The following is an 11495-nucleotide window of genomic DNA, read 5'->3' as shown; positions in this document are numbered from 1 at the left end:
ACGTGGCATAACACTCTCCGTTTTCCAGTTTTATTTATATAGACTTCCGCTGTGTTCTGCTTATGTTTGTGGTTAGATTATCTTGCATATTTAAGTTTAAAATGGCTTGAAAATCGGGGGTGTTACATTAACAAATTCATTCTGTGTAGATTTATTAACAAATCCATTATGTGTGAGTATATTCAGTATGAGTATGAATGTAAATTATAGTATGAGTCTAAACTATAATATTAATCTAATATTAATAAATAAATAATATAAATTATATATTCTGTGAGTAACAATTTTTTTTTTTTTGTGATTATATTCTGTGTAGAACAAATTTATTTTGTGATAAATTTTTAGAGTTTTTTGTACTTTTGGTCCCACGACTATAGTGACACTAGCAGAATTGATCCACGACTTTTGAACCTTGCAATTTTAGTCCACGACTATTGATTTTTTTGCAAAAATGGTCCTTCCGGCCACTTTTCCGTCAAAATTTCACCGGAAAATTTTTTTTATCCATTTTTAACAGGGCTAAAATTGACATTTTACTTATCTCAAAAAATAAAAGAAAAAATTGACATTTGACTACATACAATATTACTGGGCTACATACTACTGCCCCAGGCGGCGGAGTTCCTGGAGCAGGTAGGGCTGTCAGTAAGCGGCGGAGCGGCCGTGGCGTTCCCCGGGCTAGTTGGGTTATCCGGCAGCAGCATTGGAGGCGGAGCCAGCACGCCTGCAGGATCATCCGAAGACATCAGAAAAGCTTCGTTGTATAGATTTCCGGCGAGAGAAGCGGCGGAGATTCTCAAATGCAATCGCTTTTACCTTTCCGTTTTATGTATTTCCTTTATATTTTGAGATAAGTAAAATGTCAATTTTAGCCCTGTTAAAAATGAATAAAAAAATTTTCCGGTAGAATTTTGACGGAAAAGTGGCCGGAAGGACCATTTTTGCAAAAAAATCAATAGTCGTGGACTAAAATTGCAAGGTTCAAAAGTCGTGAATCAATTCTGCTAGTGCCACTATAGTCGTGGGACCAAAAGTGCAAAAAACTCTAAATTTTTATGATGTATATTGAAGTATGACTATCCAACATACTACATACAACATAAATATTAATATTAATTGATATTAATATAATATCACTAAATACAGTGCTATTTAAAAAAAATGCAAAAATGCAATATGTACCCTGGAGTCATGAAATAAGCATTCCAGACCTCTAGTGTTTGGTGGTTGACAGTTGTGCGTTGATATTCCCTAGACAAATAACAACGCATCAACCGGAACCTTATAGAACTTTTCATTGTCCTATGAGATAGATTAAAGGCAGTGACAAAATTTGACTCCATTACTAAACAATATAGAGAAAGTTGAGAAATATCAAACAAGAATTAAAAGTATATAATGGTAGAAAATCAATGAGTTCGTGATCGTTTTATATGCAGTAAATTATATCCAGAAATCATATTAATTTTGAGTCAATTATTAATTTTCATTTCCTTTTTCAATTGGTCTAATTTCCATGCCATTTGGTACAATTGTAGTACGAATAGTAATTGTATTACCATATTTTTACAATATTAAGCAAACCTTAATAGTGGCAAATTATGTTGTGCATCTGTATGCATACGGATGCAAAAACGACGTCGTTTTATTAAAAACGCGCGTCTCTCCTTTAAAAAAAAATCAGGTTCGATTCCCAGCAACAACATATGAACTAAAATTTCAGAATCGATGAACTATAATTCCAGAATCTATGAACTACAATTCTAAAATCTATGAACTATAATTCCAGAATCTAATCTATGAACTAAAAATTCCAGAATGAATGAACTAAAATTCCAGAATCTATGAACTAAAATTTCAGAATCGATGAACTACAATTCCAGAATCGATGAACTATAATTCCAGAATCGATGAACTACAATTTCAGAATCGATGAACTATAATTCCAGAATCAATGAACTAAAATTCCATAATCTATGAACTAAAATTCCAGAATGAATGAACAACATAATGTTGTTGCTGGGAATCGAACCTGAATTTTTTTTAAAAAGGGGAGACACGCGTTTTTAATAAAACGACGTCGTTTTTGCATCTGTATGCACCATGCATGGTGCATACGGATGCACAACATAACTATCCCTTAATAGTATAGGAGCCTTTTGGATGGGAAGTTGAAATAGAGGATTTTGTTTTTATATATCTACTATCTACTATACTAATAAGAGCCCAAGAGAGTTAGGTTTATAATGGGTAGAAAAAATGGAGGCTGGATTTTTTAATCAAATGAATGACTTGATCAGATTTTAATTTTTCCTTAAGATTTCCTAATTTATCCTTAATGAATATGATTATCCGTTAACTTTTTCGTTAAATATTATCTTTTCCGTTAATTTCTATTAGTTTACCGTTAACTTACTCATTGATTTCAATAAGAAAGGTCTTAGCTTCGAACCACATCTCAATCAAAGTTGGCATAATTAGTACTCTATTTTACTCTTATTAAATTAAATAATAATTTAGTAGCTACAACAAAAAATAATACATATGCATTTCTTTAATTTAGAATTATGTGTCTACAATGTCTTTATCAAAAAAAATTATTCATTATCAATAAATTAAATAAGAGAAATAATTTCATTAGTTATATTGTCTTTATTTTTATCCAATATAAAAATTCCTTACATTCAAATTCATCAATTGGTTGTATTCGCTACATTGTCTCTACAATGTCTTTATTAAAAAAAATTATTCATTATCAATAAATTAATTAAGAGAAATAATTGTATTAGTTATATTGTCTTTGTTTTTCTCCAATTTAAAATTCTTTACATTCAAATTCATCAATTGATTATATTCACTACATTGTCTATTACCATTTTTGTGCACTATTTTTTAAATTACATATCAAAGTTATAATACAAAATAATGCTATATATTTATTTACCAAGTATTTTATTAATACCATGAAAAAATTTTAAAAATATAATTAATAAAGTCAATCATATTAACTACGGTTTGAGTGATTTTAAATAACCAACAACAATATTTTAAATAACCAAACCAACAGCAATATTTTAAATAACCAAACCAAAATGCAAGAATTCCAAATATGAATAAACTAAAGCAGTCATGATATGAAATAGACACCATACATATCATCATCCATCTAAAAATACACACAATAACTATCTGTCAACTTTGTTTGCTAAAAATCTCATAACGCATCAAATAGCAGTTAAAGATAACAAAATAAAATGCTGAAAGATGGAACCTTTAGAATCAACAGAGCTGGAAAAAACATGCCTAGATAATCAGATTAGGATCGACTACAGAAATAAGCCAAAACTACTGGCTAAACATAACATTATAAGAGATAGCTAGCTAGATAGATAGTGACACTACATAAATAAGTCAAAACTACTGGCATAATGCAGTAGCTTATGCACTGGTCATTCATTATCCTTTGCATTGGCTTGGATTTGGACAGCTCTAATATATGCCCAACAGGTACATATATGGCTTGGATTTGGACAGCTCTACTAGTGTTCATCACAGGCATTTTTTCATCACTTGCAAAAATGGCAATGAAGAAGAAGAAGAAAAGACTTCATCTTGGTCCAAAGGGATTACCCATTCTGGGACATCTTCATCTGTTGGGCAAGAATCCCCACCAAGACATGTACCATTTCTCGAAATAATGAAGGAATAAAATTTATTTTGATCGAGACGTAATGATAAAAATTATCTTACCGATGCTTGAACAGAATCTTTATCATCAATGTCTGGCATATTCTTAATTAAAGTTTTCAAGTAAGCCATGACATAGAAACCACATTAGTTACTATCCGGTTAACGAGAAGCCTATATATGTTAAATAATATTTGCATGTGCATTAACAATTTATCTAGATATAAATACATATATAAACACTTATATCTAATTAGTTAAAAATATTAAATTACCTTGACAATTTTCCAAACAGTTTTACTTCGTCATTTCTTTCCATTCCCAGAGGCCGCATGAAACATTTTAATAGCCCTTCATATATATTGTTGATTATTCAGATAATGTAATAATCATACTGATATAAATCAAAAGAAATTAAAAAAAAAAAACTTACATTTCTACAACATGTTTCCAATCATCATCGCGAATGCGATGACTAAGAGGGTCCCACAAATAAACAATATCCTTAGTGACGCTGATAACTGTCAGAATCCGCTGAAAACTATGCACAAACACATAATTATATTACATCAAGACAAAATAATATGCAATTGAATGTATAATTGTAACCATTCTTACCCTATATTACATGGCACCAAATGTGCTGCATTACTTGGATTGCCAAGCAGTCTGTCTGCTAAAGCTCGTGCCCTGCTTTCCAACTGTTTTTCTAGAAACTTTTTATCTGTTATTGTCATTGGCACATGCCCTACATGACATGACTGCATAAATCTGAATTTGTCATGCTTGTTCTCTTCCATCATCTTTTTATACAAATACCTAACATTGGAATGAAAACTGAATTAGAATAACAAAGCATAGAAGTGATAAATATATATATATCAAATTGACTATAAATACGAAATATATATTAAATCATACCATATGTACACATCAATATATGTGTACGATATTGGCATCAATTGACAAAAAGGAGTCACATCTTCGTCGTGCACATAGAGAGTACAATATTCCCCGAATACATTATGATCTAGCAATATTTTTAAACTCTCTCCATTCCCAAGCGCACGCTTGTAATAACAATATAGTAGCCATAATGACTTAGGCATACTTGAGGAGTTCAACTCAAGCTTTTTGACTTCCTTGGCAGCTTTCTTCTTACATTGTTTCTAATTTGCAAAATATACACATATTAGCTAAATAAATAAATATACTAAGAAAAGAATGTTTATTATATACATAGACAAATTAACATCATGATTATGTAAATAGATTGTGTGCAAATATCTCTATTGATGGAATGAACAAGCAAATAGTATATATGAAAATTGCAAATATGATATATGAAAACAAGCAAGAGTTAATACCATTTGAGGTCCTCCGAGTATAGTGGTTTTGTCACGTTTAGTCCTAAACTTTCAAATTGATCATCTGTGGTCCTTCGAGTTTCAAATTTAACCATTCGTGGTCCAAATTAACCATCTATGGTCCATCAACTATTAAAATTTAACCAACCATGGTCCTTTCAACGGACTACCACTGGTTAAATTTTGAAACATAAAGGACCATGGTTGGTTAACTTGGACCACACATGGTTAAATTTGAAAGTTTAGGACTAAACGTGGCAAGACCACTATACTCGGAGGACCTCAGATGGTATTAACTCAAACAAGCAAATATGACTCCACAGCACCATAAACAACAGCAAGGACTAAAGAGTTGGGCCACAGATTGATCATATACAATCCCACTACTAGCTTGAATCAACATCCTCAACTATACAACTCTTGTTTTTGCACTTAGAATCCTCTAAATTAGTAAATTTCTCAGCTACTAACAGAATAATCTAATTTTCTATCCAACCTAATAATCAATTTATATGGTGTGCTGAGACTGAGCTTTGGGCATTAAAATTGTTAATTTTCCAGTTCTGATTTTCTTTTTTCTTGCATGAATTTGTACCAGAAAGAACACTAAAACCTGAATAAAGTGAATCAAATTATGTTTTCATTTCTACATATTGAAGTCTAGAATAATACTATATGTCAAAAATAATTGTAGTACTTACCTCCAAGACATTTTGTTTGTCAATAAATTTCAGCTCATCATCATCCTCATCGAAATCCAATTTTTCTTTAATATATCCAATTTCTTCTTCACTTAGCTTGTTGGCACCATTTGCATCCTTTGCAGTACAACTTCCTTTTTCTTCAATCTAAATATTACCGCCAACATTTTGAAGTACCAAATTTTCTAACTTTGTTACTCTGTCTTCAACTTTTGCATGTCGGCTTAGAAGAACATTTTTCTCATGAGTAGGCATGATCCCACTACCCATTCTAAAATATGTTGAGGGATCGACATCTCCCCCCTATAGCCCTCACCCGACCTCCATGCTCCTTAGATTCAAGAGCTTGTGTCAGGATGTCCTCATTTGGTCCTTGAAGTGGCAACAAACCATCTTGCTTTTGCTGAATATATTCATCCTGTAATGCATGACAAATGACCATATATGATAACCACAATCTTTCGAAATACATAAAGATGATAATACCAGTAAAGGTTTTGCTTACAATCTTTGAAAATTTTGTCTACAAAACATCTCCTTGTATTTATCCTTGCTTACTAGTTCTCCCTTTCTTCCAAAGTATAGCTCTATTTACTTCCTCATCATCACACAATTCTGTTGACTACATGCAAGAAGATTTATAATTTTTATGTCAAACTTAGGGTGAAAATGAGTTTAAGTAATAATAGTGAAAGTGAAATAATAATTACTTACAAGTTCACTAGCAAGACGCGCATATCCTTTACAAGCAATCTTATGTGGATAAAAGGTTTTGCTTTCTTTGTAACTTTTGTTGCTCACTTAGTTTCTAAGACAAACATGATCAAAACTTCACATTATATTTCTGCCATAGCACCATACATTAAGATACATATAGTGAAATGTCCTATTTTCTATTTTAATAATTCAATTCATTAATTCCATGTAAGAAGGCAGCACTTATATTAGTGATCATTAAGCTCTAGAAGTAAGTAATTATGATGTAAATTTCAACAGTTTATAGCAGTCCTATTCAGCAGTTTATAGCAGTCATTGCATGTAAATTTCAGCAGTTTCCTGTAGAAATGCATCACATGCAGTAGCTTATTGATTAATATTGTTCAATTTTTTACTCCTGTTATTAAAAGAGGAATGAAGCCAATTGGTAATTTGGAATTGTAGATAAAATGGGGAAATTGGATTAGGTAGCTCAGGTAGTCAGATTCAGTACTAAAGAAAGAAGCTCATTAATCTCATCTTCAAAAGAGCAACAGTTGCACTATGGGATAGGACTTTGTAGATTGAACCCTAACTCTATTCCAATACATTCCCTACTCACTATGGGATATGACTTTGTAGATTGAACCCTAAGTAATTATCCCTTTTTTTTTTTTTTTTTTTTTTTTTTTTTGCTCAAACAGTGTGAAACAATATAATGTCCTAATCTGAAATTATTCAGGAAATGATAATAATTAGCATTAGGCTTCACAAACAAAATACACATTTAATACGTAAGCACTTCTAGTTTTGAGTTTACCATGAAGTCTTCGGACATGTGGGTAATCACAAATTGACTCCATTCATCTCCCATAATATCATATCCCGCGGGTGATTTATGCAAGGTTTTTTCTTCATTCAGTCTCTTCCAAATAAAGTTATTTGTGAGTTGTGTTTTATATTGCCGCCATTTGTCATTTGCTGAGCTCAAGCAAGATTTCTTGAATTGTGGCGAAACAATGAAGGTCAACTACATAGAAAAAATATTGTGAGAATTAAAACTGCAATATGTTAAATATCACAATTAATATAAGTAAAAGAATGAGAATTTGTTTACATTAACAGCCTCCCATATCTTTTCTTTAATATCTTGTGGCACATGTTTCCATGTCTTATAATTCAACTTGACCTTTTTCTCTTGCAAGGACACTAATGTAACTTTGCAGTTCTGCAACACTTTGCCCAATTGGTTGTCCCAAATCATTGAACTTTACCTCTTTCTTTACTCCTTGTGCCATTTGCATAGCAAGCTTATGCATTTGGGTACGACCTCGAGTGCTCCTAGTTGATTGGGTATCTTGAGAATCTGACATTGTACTACTATCATCAACTTCTTTTCCCTTTTGTTCCTCATCATCATGTACCTCTTTTCCCTTTTGTTCTTCATCACCATGTACCTCTTTTCCCTTTTGTTCCTCATAATGATGTTCCTCATACGACCAGCCATAAAGCCCGCAAACCTAATAAGCACAAAAATTAAAAACAAAATTATTACAAGTCATAGAAAAGTAACAACGTGTAGAACACATACATAGTCAAATTTAAAATATAAGGTTTGAAAAGTAATTATACACTAACTAGCTAGGAGTTCTTATTCTCAACCCAAGTCCCATCACAATCTTCTCAAATGCATGGCGGTTCACTCTCATCTTTATCGTCAACATTCATAGATGACATCCCTTTCGTAAAGCATTGATGATGGATTATTGATTCATCCATCTCATTCCCATCTTGATATTCAAAGTAATCCCGATTAGGAGTTGCAAGCACGACAAACCATATAGGATCTTGAGGGTCTTGAATATAAAATACTTGTTTGGCTTGACTCCCCAAGATAAAATAATCATATTTGAATCTAATCCTATTGAGGTTTACTAATTTGAAACCAAGATCATCTACTTTAATACCATTGTTATTCCCAACCCAATTGCATTTGAACACAAGAACTCAAAATGTATGGTAATCAAGCTCCCATATTTCATCAATAACTCCGTAAAATACCATATCTGACTCAACGGGATTCTTATCCTTTGCACTAGAAACTTGCATTATATTTGCAACTAATCTTACTCCTGAGTTTTGGACAGCTCTCGAATTATCACAATCTTTGGTATGAAAAGTAACTCATTCAATTAAATAACCATAGTACTTTAACACTTGGTTCTGAGGACCATGCGCCAACCATTTTAGTCTTTCAAATATTTCATGGGTGGAATCATTTATTGCTCTTCCAACCTAAAAATGATAAAACTTTAAAATTATTATATGATAATAAAATCATTGACTTGTATTTTGTTGTACTAGTCATAGTTATACAACTTACACGATCACGTAACCAATTAATAAATGTGCGGTTATGCTCATCAAGTAGCCCCTTCTCTGTCGGTACTTTACCACGCAATGTAGCCTTCAAATGTGCCTTGTGTTCCCTAACAAACGGTATTTGACCAATGTCACTTAACCACTACAATATAAACAATATATTGAAAGTTTTAACAGAGTTGGAAAAATTACTTGGCGTATTGGTCTATTTCTACATCATTTGCCAAAATATAACGATGTGATTGCTCCCACTCCTCTTGGCTAATGGATTGCATTTGAGCACCTGATAAAGGCCGAGTACGCACCACTTCATTAAATGTTGATGGGATCCCAATTGTTTGTACATTAGACAAATACTCTGAGCAAAATTCTATAGCTTTTTCAGAAATATAACACTCGACTATACAACCTTCAGGTCGATTGCGATTTCGCACATAACCTTTCAAGATTTTCATATATCTTTCAAATGGGTACATCCATCTATACCACACCGGTCCACACAATTTGACATCCCTCACAAGATGAACAGTGAAGTGAACCATTATATCAAAAAATGAAGGAGGAAAGTACTTTTCCAGCAAACACAACATTGTCACAATCTCATCTTGTAGCGCATCTAACTTTGAGGCATCTATCACTTTGCTACATATGAAATTAAAGAATAAACACAACCGAGTGATAACATACCTTACATGTTTGGGCAACACACCTCAAATAGAACTGGAAGCAACTGTTGCATGAAAGTGTGACAATCATGCGATTTAAGACCAACAAGTTTCAACTCCTTCGCATTGACAAGGTTTCTCACATTAGATGAATAGCCTGTTGGGACTTTCATATGTAACAAAGAGTTACAAACTTTTGTTTACTCATCTTTGCTTAGTGTATAGCAAGCGGGTGGCAAAAACGTTCTCTTCTCCCCTTATTTTGGTGCCAACTCCATTCTCACATTCATTTTCACAAGGTCTAGGCGAGCAGCTACCCCCTCTTTGGTTTTTCCTGGGATGTCAAGTAATGTGCCAATAATACTTTCACACACATTTTTCTCAATGTGCATGACATCAAGAACATGCCAAACATGAAAATGGTTCCAATACTCAAGCTCAAAGAAAATTGATTTCTTTTTCCAACATGATTCACTATTTTTTCTTTTAGCATTTAGCTTGCCACTATTTTTTCCCCAACAACAATTGATCCCCTCAACTGTTTTGAGAACATCATGAATGGTTTTGATGCTAAGTCAAATTCTTCCTTACCATCAAATGCCTTCTTTTGCCTTCGATAAGGATGAGTTTTACATAAAAATCTTCTATGTCCTGTGAATGCCATTTTATTACTATGCCTCAACCTCTTGGCATATGTATTCTCACCATAGATAGAACATGCATGATAGCCTTTGACAGTGCAACCTAATAAGTTCCCATATGCTGGAAAATCATTGATCATCCATAGTAAAACAGCTTTAAGGACGAATCTTTCTTGTCGGTATGCATCGTATGATTCTATACCTTCTTCCCACAAGAGTTTCAAATCGTCAATCAAAGATGCCAAATAAACATCAATGCCATTCCCGGATTGTTTAGGACCAGAAATCAACAAAGTGAGCATCATGAATTTTCGCTTCATACACATCCAAGGAGGAAGATTGTGTGACACCCCGTAAATCCAAATTCTATTTAAGGATTAATTAGATAATTAATCCTAGCTTAATTGATAATTTATTCCTAAAATCCTGAAAATTCAATAGTCGGGGACTAGAAATTGACTAGTCAACCCAAGTCAAGGAGTTGTACTCTAAGCTTAAAGAATTGTTCCCTTGTATCCTTACACTTCTCATTTTAGTAAGGGCAAAGAAGACTTTTCACCTTATGATTGTATCCCAAGCTAACCTAGAGTCATCTTTCATTTCTTTTCCCTAACACCCTAAAATGAAAAGCTCCTCCTTCTTTCTAGAAAATAGCTAGCTTCTTCTTCAAGCCAAGTTTGGACATTCCAAGATTCTTCAAGTTGGCCCCCAAGATTCAACCTTTCTTAATCTTGAGCATATATGAGGTAAGATCTTTGGTTCTTTAGTATTTTTAGTACCTTTTAAGGTGTCTTTTCTAAAGATAGAATCTTTGGTGTCTTTTGGTGTGTTTGTGAAGTTGAAGTTGAAGGAGAGCCTTAATAGAAGCTTGTAAGGGTGTGATAAGTGAAGTTGTAGGCTATAAGAGGTAACCCATGCTTTACAAAATCTATTTTCTTACCTATATGATGATTTCTTGACTTCTACTTGTGATTTTTGCTATGAAATGTGAGATTTGATGCATTGTCTTGTGAGAATGCATATCTAGAGCTTGTTATTAGGGTTCTTGTATGCCATTGCTTGAATATTTCTTTGATTCAAGTCATATTATTGTATTTTGTGAGATTTTGGGTGTTTTGGACTTGAATTTGGACTTGGTGTTGAAAATCCCCGAAGGGATTAGTTGTGGTACAGAGTTGTACCCGCGGGCGGAACGACGGGTAGTGCACCACCTGCCGCCCCACCCGCCGCCCCACCCGTGGGGTACACAGCTGGTGGAGTTGGGTTCCCGCGGGGTACACAATAGTGATGTTTGGGGATTTGTTCCCCGTGATTCTTTTGACTCGGAAATTGATGTTTTGACTTCCCGATGTTCTT

The 11495-nt window shown here is 33.3% G+C and overlaps 1 pseudogene; it reads right to left on the bottom strand.

The window, feature by feature from the left end:
• Window positions 1-3626: 3626 nt before the first annotated feature.
• On the bottom strand, window positions 3627-10459 carry LOC109166014 (annotated as a pseudogene).
• Window positions 10460-11495: the final 1036 nt, after the last annotated feature.

Source organism: Ipomoea nil, unplaced genomic scaffold, assembly GCF_001879475.1.
Source record: "Ipomoea nil cultivar Tokyo-kokei standard unplaced genomic scaffold, Asagao_1.1 scaffold3084, whole genome shotgun sequence".
In the NCBI taxonomy this organism is placed as follows: domain Eukaryota; kingdom Viridiplantae; phylum Streptophyta; class Magnoliopsida; order Solanales; family Convolvulaceae; genus Ipomoea; species Ipomoea nil.
Note: the sequence above shows the minus strand (reverse complement) of the source record. Positions and strands in the feature narration are given on the sequence as shown.